Raw genomic sequence first — 7,809 nt, 5'->3', positions numbered from 1 at the left:
CCCCCCCCCCCCCCCCCAACATTTCTGGCTTTCATTTTGGAAGGATATGAATTCGTGTTGTGAAAGGAATCAAACTTACAGTGCACTAATTTTGCAGCCTTTACTTTTCACGGCTGTGCAAGACTCACAAATATACTGAGAGATGATAAAATAGGAATACATGTGACTTTATAGGAAAGCATTTCCTTTCCTGTTCATCAAGAAACACAGATAAACTAAGTTTCAAAGCAGGCACAGAATACTTCTCTAGTTTAGTTGCAGGAAGAAGAAACACATAACATCCTGACCAATGTTCAACTGGAAGAAATCCCTTCCGCCTCTGATAATCTGAACAGGTTCCCTACTTTTGCAAGGAGCTTGTTGCGTTAGCACTTTTTGAAGAGATTATGAGCAACAGTTTGACACCTGAATTTACTTCTGAAACCCTTAGTATTACAAATTCTTATTTCCTACCCAGGTTTACCAATATAGACTTCAAGACTTTTCAAATACTAATGCTATTTAAAAAAAAAAAAATATCAAAGTACAGAATTTAAGAAAAAACCTACATATTTTCAGAAGCTCTGCTCGCTCCAGCCCAGCTCCTATCTACACTAATGCTAACAAAGCTCATGCCATTAATCATTAGAACACTTTCAGATTCAGAACTGTTCCAGAAGCATAGATATACATATAGACTTTTGCCACAGTTCTCTCCATTGAGCTACTTGAAACAGAACATTCCAATTCTGACCTCTTTTCCTCTGGCCTTTCTGATCAGTCCTTCAGCCCCACTAAACCTTTATTCCTGCATAAAGTAACATTTACACACACAGAACTCCAAAGCAGTGAAAGCAAATGCTTAACAGTGACCTGAAAAATCTATGGAGGCTTCAGGGTTAGAAGAACATTGCAATTATAGTTCACCTGTTGACCTAGATTGCAAAGGGCTTGAAAGTCCTAAGTATACACATGCACATAAACTAACCTTCCTGCACATTTAAGTCAGAGTTCTGAAAAACTTCAATAAAATGCATTGCACCAAAATACCATGAGGTTCTCTTACCCCGGCAATCAAATCCAATCCTTTCCTAGAGGTAACCAAAGGCACAGCTATTAAACCTGCTGAAATGTGATATGCAAATTACTAAGCCTATAAAACACAAAGCCACACGCTCCCACCCCCCCGCTCCTTACACAACCGATTCATGCTTAAGATGACTTTTGCCTTTTTAGGTCACTATGAGAAAGCCACAGCATTCCCTAAAGCCAAGAGAGTTTCTTTCAGTATACAAATTAAGACATCACAGACTTTAGTGTCATCGAAAGCACGGCCGACCTGACCAGCGGCCGTGACCTTCCTCCTGCCACGACTTATATAACTGACCTGCAAACCTGCCAGCCATCAGGAGGGGACGGAAAATAATCGCTTTCCCTGAAAATAGAGGTTTCTGTGCTGTAGATACCAAAAAAGTTCAGGTGGTACAATGATAAACAGCTTTTTCTGCATTATTTGCATAATGAAATGTGTTTCAAGAGTATCTGCCATCTGTAGGAAAAAAAGATATTTTCACAAACAGGAGGAAAACATTGCTTTATTACACAGAAATAGCCAAAAGAGGATGACAATAAATAAAGTAACTTGCTTTGAAGAATTGATGCAGAATTCATTTTCACTGCCACATACTGATCAGTTAAGAAAAAAACAATATCCGTATTCTTGATTGCCTAAAAAAAAAAAAAAGCTGCTTTTGCATTCACCACAGATGGTGTTTGTTGGGGGTTATCACCCTCTCCTTTTACAACCAGGGGAGGTAATACCACAAGTTGCAGACAGATTACCTTCCCCTGCTCCAATAAAGAATGTGATCTACTGATACTTAAGTAAAACAAACCCAAAATAGATTTCTGGTCCCAAGAGAAGGAAGACTGAAATAATCCTATGGAGTTGTTTCAAGAGTGCATTTGCCCCTTGATACTCAGACACAAAGTCCACACGCTACTCTTGCCTATCAAGAGCACGCTACCCAGACCTTCTCCTGATATGCTCAAACCTGGAGATTAATGATGTAAAACCATGTCTCTAAAACCCCAAAACTTCTTAACCTGAGGAATTAGATTTCTTCAAGGTCAATCTTGAAGTCAAAAAGCAAATTGTATAAATGTTCACTGGAATTTTTCTGAACACTTTGTATAAAACTGGATTTGCAGTACCGCCTGCCCTCTCCAGGCCAATCAGCACAGACTTCTTGTCCAATTTAATAATAGTTACATTACAGAATCTGGCAACACAAGATCATACACCAGAATAAGCAAACAAGCATACTGTAATTTCTCGGCTGGCAGAGTTATTTCTTACATTCTGACAGTTTGATAAAAAAATAAATATCAAAAAGCAAATTGTATAAATGTTCACTGGAATTTTTCTGAACACTTTGTATAAAACTGGATTTGCAGTACCGCCTGCCCTCTCCAGGCCAATCAGCACAGACTTCTTGTCCAATTTAATAATAGTTACATTACAGAATCTGGCAACACAAGATCATACACCAGAATAAGCAAACAAGCATACTGTAATTTCTCGGCTGGCAGAGTTATTTCTTACATTCTGACAGTTCGATAAAAAAATAAATAGGGCCTTTCCCCTAACACAGTAAAGAAGAAGATACTTATTTTCAACAATGTAACTTCAAAGGGTGTCACCAAATGGCAACCCACAGAAAAATACAATAATCACCTTCCAAAACACCACCATGTGGTTACTACACACACAAACAACGCAGGCCACAGTCACATGGCCATTTTTATCTGGCTCAATCCCATATACCCATGGAAAGAAATGGTACCTGCCCTTCCCATTCTCACCTCTTCACTACTACTGCTGTAACCTTTTTGCTGGCACAGTCTACCAGATTGCTAATCCCACCAAAACTGGTAACTAATCTCTGTCTGACAGATTGATGAGCTACCCTGGTTCCCCACAGGGCTGCGTGCTATCACAAAAGGGTGGAACCACCCCTTTCATCAACACTGCGGGATTAAAAGCATGAGGACATACGTCAGTGTGGTTCAGTGACGTACTTTGCAAATCACGGGACTAGGTCATATAACACAACAAATCATAGAGGGAATCACCAAACTGTGGGCATTTTTGGGGTAGACTGAGCTTTTTATGAGACAAGACAGCTGGGCAACCTAGGTGTATGGCACTGGAAGGTTTCTCCAGTCTACCTGCTGGTATCACAGAACTCCCATCTGAACACACAGCTTCCGAAAACAAGTTACCGCTCTTCGGTAAAAGCTTTTGAAATTTATGGATTAATCACCCTCAATTTAGTGGGTTGGTTGGACAAAAGTGCTCCAAGTCGGGCACTGAGGTAGAGGTGAAGCCACTCATTAAAAGGTATGACGTCTATGTCTAGAACACAGCACGGGATTACTGAAGTTCCCTTGCGGACCTGTTACACCCTGGCTATAGCAGCAAGTTCAGCACAGGCCACCCACCTCACAAAAGAAACCCCAACGTATCTACAGAACACATGTAAAACTAATGTTACTCCCAAACCTGACGTATGTCTAGATTTGTATATGAAAATCCAAAAGCCTTGTCTCTATTTATGTTTTAGATGATTGGCTGGACGTTAAATATTTAATAAATCAAACAGATTTTCATCCTAAGTGCTACACCATAAAAACAAACTTAAACGGATGGTTTTAGCAGGTGAGTAATTATTATTTTGGCACACTCCTTTTTACATACCAACCATGTCACCAAAATTAACATAGCACAATACACAAATTTTGCCCGCCTGAATTACAGATATGATATCATTTAATACTGAAATCACTCAAAGAACAGTTCCATTGACTTTCTTGACCAATCCCACATCCAACAAACAGGTCTCTATAGGAAAAATCACTTCCTACATAACCTGAAACTATATTTTCAAAACCAGATGCACAGAATAGCAAAATATAACAGACGCTACAGAAGGACGTCCAAGTATTAATTTTTTAAAACAAGCTCCCGTTTCTGTGAATTACAGTGATTCTCCTGGAAATAAAACTTCTCTTCCACCTCAAGCTTTTAATTTTTAACGTGCTTTGAGGTATGAGTGTTAAACAATATATCACGCCTTCTCTTTCTCCTAAATCAGTAAGACTATCTGCCACAACAACAGCAGCTAACTCTGCAGGACATTGAACGCATTAATATTCTCACAAAATCAACTATACAAAGCAAGCTTTATTACTCTCATTCTAAAAGTGAAAGTTGTTCTCTTCAGGAATGACTGCAAAAAAAGAAATAGAAGGATTGGCAAGATTAGACTATCATCTCTTTAAAATCAATTGCTGCATGGCAGTCTTTTAACTAGCATATCAAAAACATACATACACACTCAAAAAGACAAACTAAAAAAGTAAATAATTAGCCAAAGTAAATTCTTATGCAGCAACTAACAGAATGTTTGCATTTCTTTTTAGGTATTGTGATCAATTGCCACTCTGTACTAAAACCATGGCTAATTGAAACCCTCCCCTAAGTGATATTGCTAAACATGAGATTCCGTTCTCCTTAATATGGAAAAGTCTGTAAGCGCATACAAACACATTTTTTCATCAGTAGGTAATGGTTACTTGTTGGAGTATGTAAGTTACATTCTTTGTCTACTCTGTTGACACAATTAGATGTACTCTAATTCTGGTGCCAAAAGTTTAATGGCAATTGACAAAACTTTGTTTAACAGAGTGTTAGAGCTATTTTCCATTTAGCATCTCCCTCTCTTTCTCCATCACCTTTTACTGTACTGAACAACCTCTCTTCACACAAGCCTTGATCTGTGAACGACACTGGAAAATTCATGATATAGAAAAAGCATGTCTCAATGGAAGCACATCTTGATTTATTTGACAGATTGAAAGAAGGAACAATAAGAGGAGACAGAACCGAACCAAAAAAAAATAAAAATGAAGTGAGTTGAGGAAGGCCCTGGCATTTGCTGCGCAGCGTTCATGATTTTAGAACAGGTAGGCTGAATGCCAGGAGAAAGGAGGTCAGTAAGACCATGTGACTGCTTAGTAATTAGACTTGCTCAATAGTGCAATTACACAAAAATATTAGTTCATGAGTGTTACATGGCTGTTTAAAGAGAAAAGTTAATCAGAAAGCACCTATGTATTAAAGGCTGCTATTCGCCAGATTTAAAACACATTTTTTAAAATTAACTATAACTTATGACTCTGCAGAGGGATGGTATTACTCTTAACGAGAAACGAAACCTCCTGCTTTTTCATATTCTTGCACCATTTTTCCTCATACCCATTGTGTTAATAGCCACACTTTGAACTCTGACACACAAGAGTTTTGCCCAGGGCATTAGGACCATAAATTCACCAGAACATAAACTCTTGGTGTCATTCAACTCAAACTAAGAAAGGACCACCACAAATTCACACCAGAAGATTAAATTTGACCCATGTTCCAAATGCTGAAGGGCTTCTGCTCCTAATCTCAAATAAAATATTTTTTACTTATTCAACACCCTATTCCATAGGCACGTAAGCAAGGATTTTGCTTACGGTTATCAAGTGACCAAGAAGATAAAATGTTTGATTATTAATTCCATGTGCCAAATGAGACTAACAAACCAAAATACTGCATAGTAAGCCTTGTGTAAGCATAGTGTGAATGTGTTACCACTGGTTAAGAACGACTCATTAAAACCACTGGAATATAAAATGAATTCATCCCAAATTACTAACTGTTCATTTAAATAAGAATTTATTGACATCACTCTAATAAACATAGAGCTCTAGCAGCCAGTTATTCTATAAAGTTACTGTACTTTTAAACCTGAAAAAATCTGAAGATGTCACAAAACCAGGCTATGAATCAAGGCACATGCTGCATATGGATTTGAGTAGGAAATCTCACTGCCTTCTTCTGGAAGCTCTTCGGGGGTGGGAGAAAGCACGCAAAACCAAAAGACTACAAGAAAAACACCCTTCTTGATAAAATAAATAAAAAAATAAGCCCATACCAACAAAAACTCAGCTCCTCTAACCAGCAACTTAAAAAAATCTGGTTTTCTTCGAACGCAAAATGCAGCGCAGGAACTAGTTGTCTTTGAGATCACTGAAAACACTGTTAAAGTAAACCAACTACCAAATAGATCACACACCAATGTAGTCAAGGACTGATTAGCTTGTGATCACATTAAATAGTCATTGAAAAATCAGGGCAGTAGCACTCAAGACATGAACTTCCTTTTGCTAGAATCAAAGTTCACATTTGTCTATCATTCACTAGCTCAGAGAATATAACCAAAAACAGTTTAGCATTTCAATTGCAAAACACATTAGAAACTTATGAAGTACTCTTAACACATGATTTCCTCAAAACTTAGACTTGCACCAATTGCCTGGATTCTTTTAAAACTCTAGTTGTCACGCTTCATCCATAAAACTAAGACCTCTGGGCTTTCTTTATAAAGAAAAACCATATAAAGAAAAACCAAATCCCTTATAAAGAAAAACCATATCCCCTTCAAAACAAACAAAAAAAGAATTAAAAAGCCTCCATAAAAGAAATGTACATCATGACCCTCAGATAAGGGTCATGTTATATGATACATGATAACAACGGTCATGTTATATGATAAATAATTGTATTTAACAATTATTCTTACGTGGTATAAACTTTATTTCTGTCAGCAATAATGGAATAACCAGCAAGTTCACAAAAAGCATTTTTAGTACTTCTATCTTCTGAAAACCAGAAATAGGACCATAAGGAAAACTTCCCAAAATTTGAAAAAACCACACCTCCAAAGGCAAGTTAGCTTGTTAGAGACACATTTAATGACCTGGGATAGAAATTATTAAATCTAAAAGAAATAATCCTTGAAGAGAAGTAAACTGAACTGAAACCTAAAGTATCTCAACTTTGTCACTCTTCTATGACATGGGTCAAGCCAAGTTTCATTGTGCTTGTTCCATAATTAGGCAACTCTTCTCAGCATCGTAGTCTGTGCAGGCTTCGCTCACGAGCATTTCAAGTTCCTGACACTGGACAGACAGCTGAGACAAGAGCTTACCCTTTTAAAAGGGTAACAACTTTCAGATCCCTAGTGATGTTTTAACTAATCTCGCAAGACAAGCATGCACAGAAGTCCCATTAACCTCTGCCTTTTATGGAACACATTTAGCATGGAAGCGCCAGTCACAACTCCCCAGTAAAGCTCATTTTTGTGCAAGGAAGGACCATGCCCGGCTTGGAGCCGTAGGAACAGATCTGCACGCTTTGAAAAGGGACAGGACCTACCCTTCCCTGCAGGAAAGGCATTCTGAGAAATCACTTCTGAACCAAATCAAACAGCTTAACAGGTGGTGGGTTTTTTTTTTTCCAGAACGGTGCCAGCACGGGGTTTCTAGCTACCCGGAGGCGAGGTAAACCCTCCGGGACGCTCCTCCCGGGACCCGCAGCCCGGCAGGAACCCCGCTGTTAGCGCCGGCGGGCACCGGGGGCGCGGGTGGGCACCGAACCGCCGCCTTCGGGAACGGGAATAGGACACCCCCCCTCCACCCGGGGTAAACCACGGGCCCCCCCTCCCTGCCCCGCACTCCGCCAGAGGCTTCCCCGCTCCTTCCCCCCACACCGCGGTCCGGGCTGGATATGTAACACCGCGGGCGGGCGAGGGAAGCCGGCGCTGGCGTCGGCCCAATCGCAGCGGCGAAGGGAGGGGAAGGCGCGGAGGCGGCGTGACCGCATACATAACGCGGGCTTGAGTGGAGGGGGGGGCCCCCACCGCCGCCGCCACCGGCCACCCA

Source organism: Calidris pugnax, unplaced genomic scaffold (genome assembly GCF_001431845.1).
Source record: "Calidris pugnax isolate Ruff unplaced genomic scaffold, ASM143184v1 scaffold44, whole genome shotgun sequence".
Classification (NCBI taxonomy): Eukaryota; Metazoa; Chordata; class Aves; order Charadriiformes; family Scolopacidae; genus Calidris; species Calidris pugnax.
The sequence above is the reverse complement of the archived record's forward strand: the minus strand, read 5'-3'. Positions refer to the sequence as shown.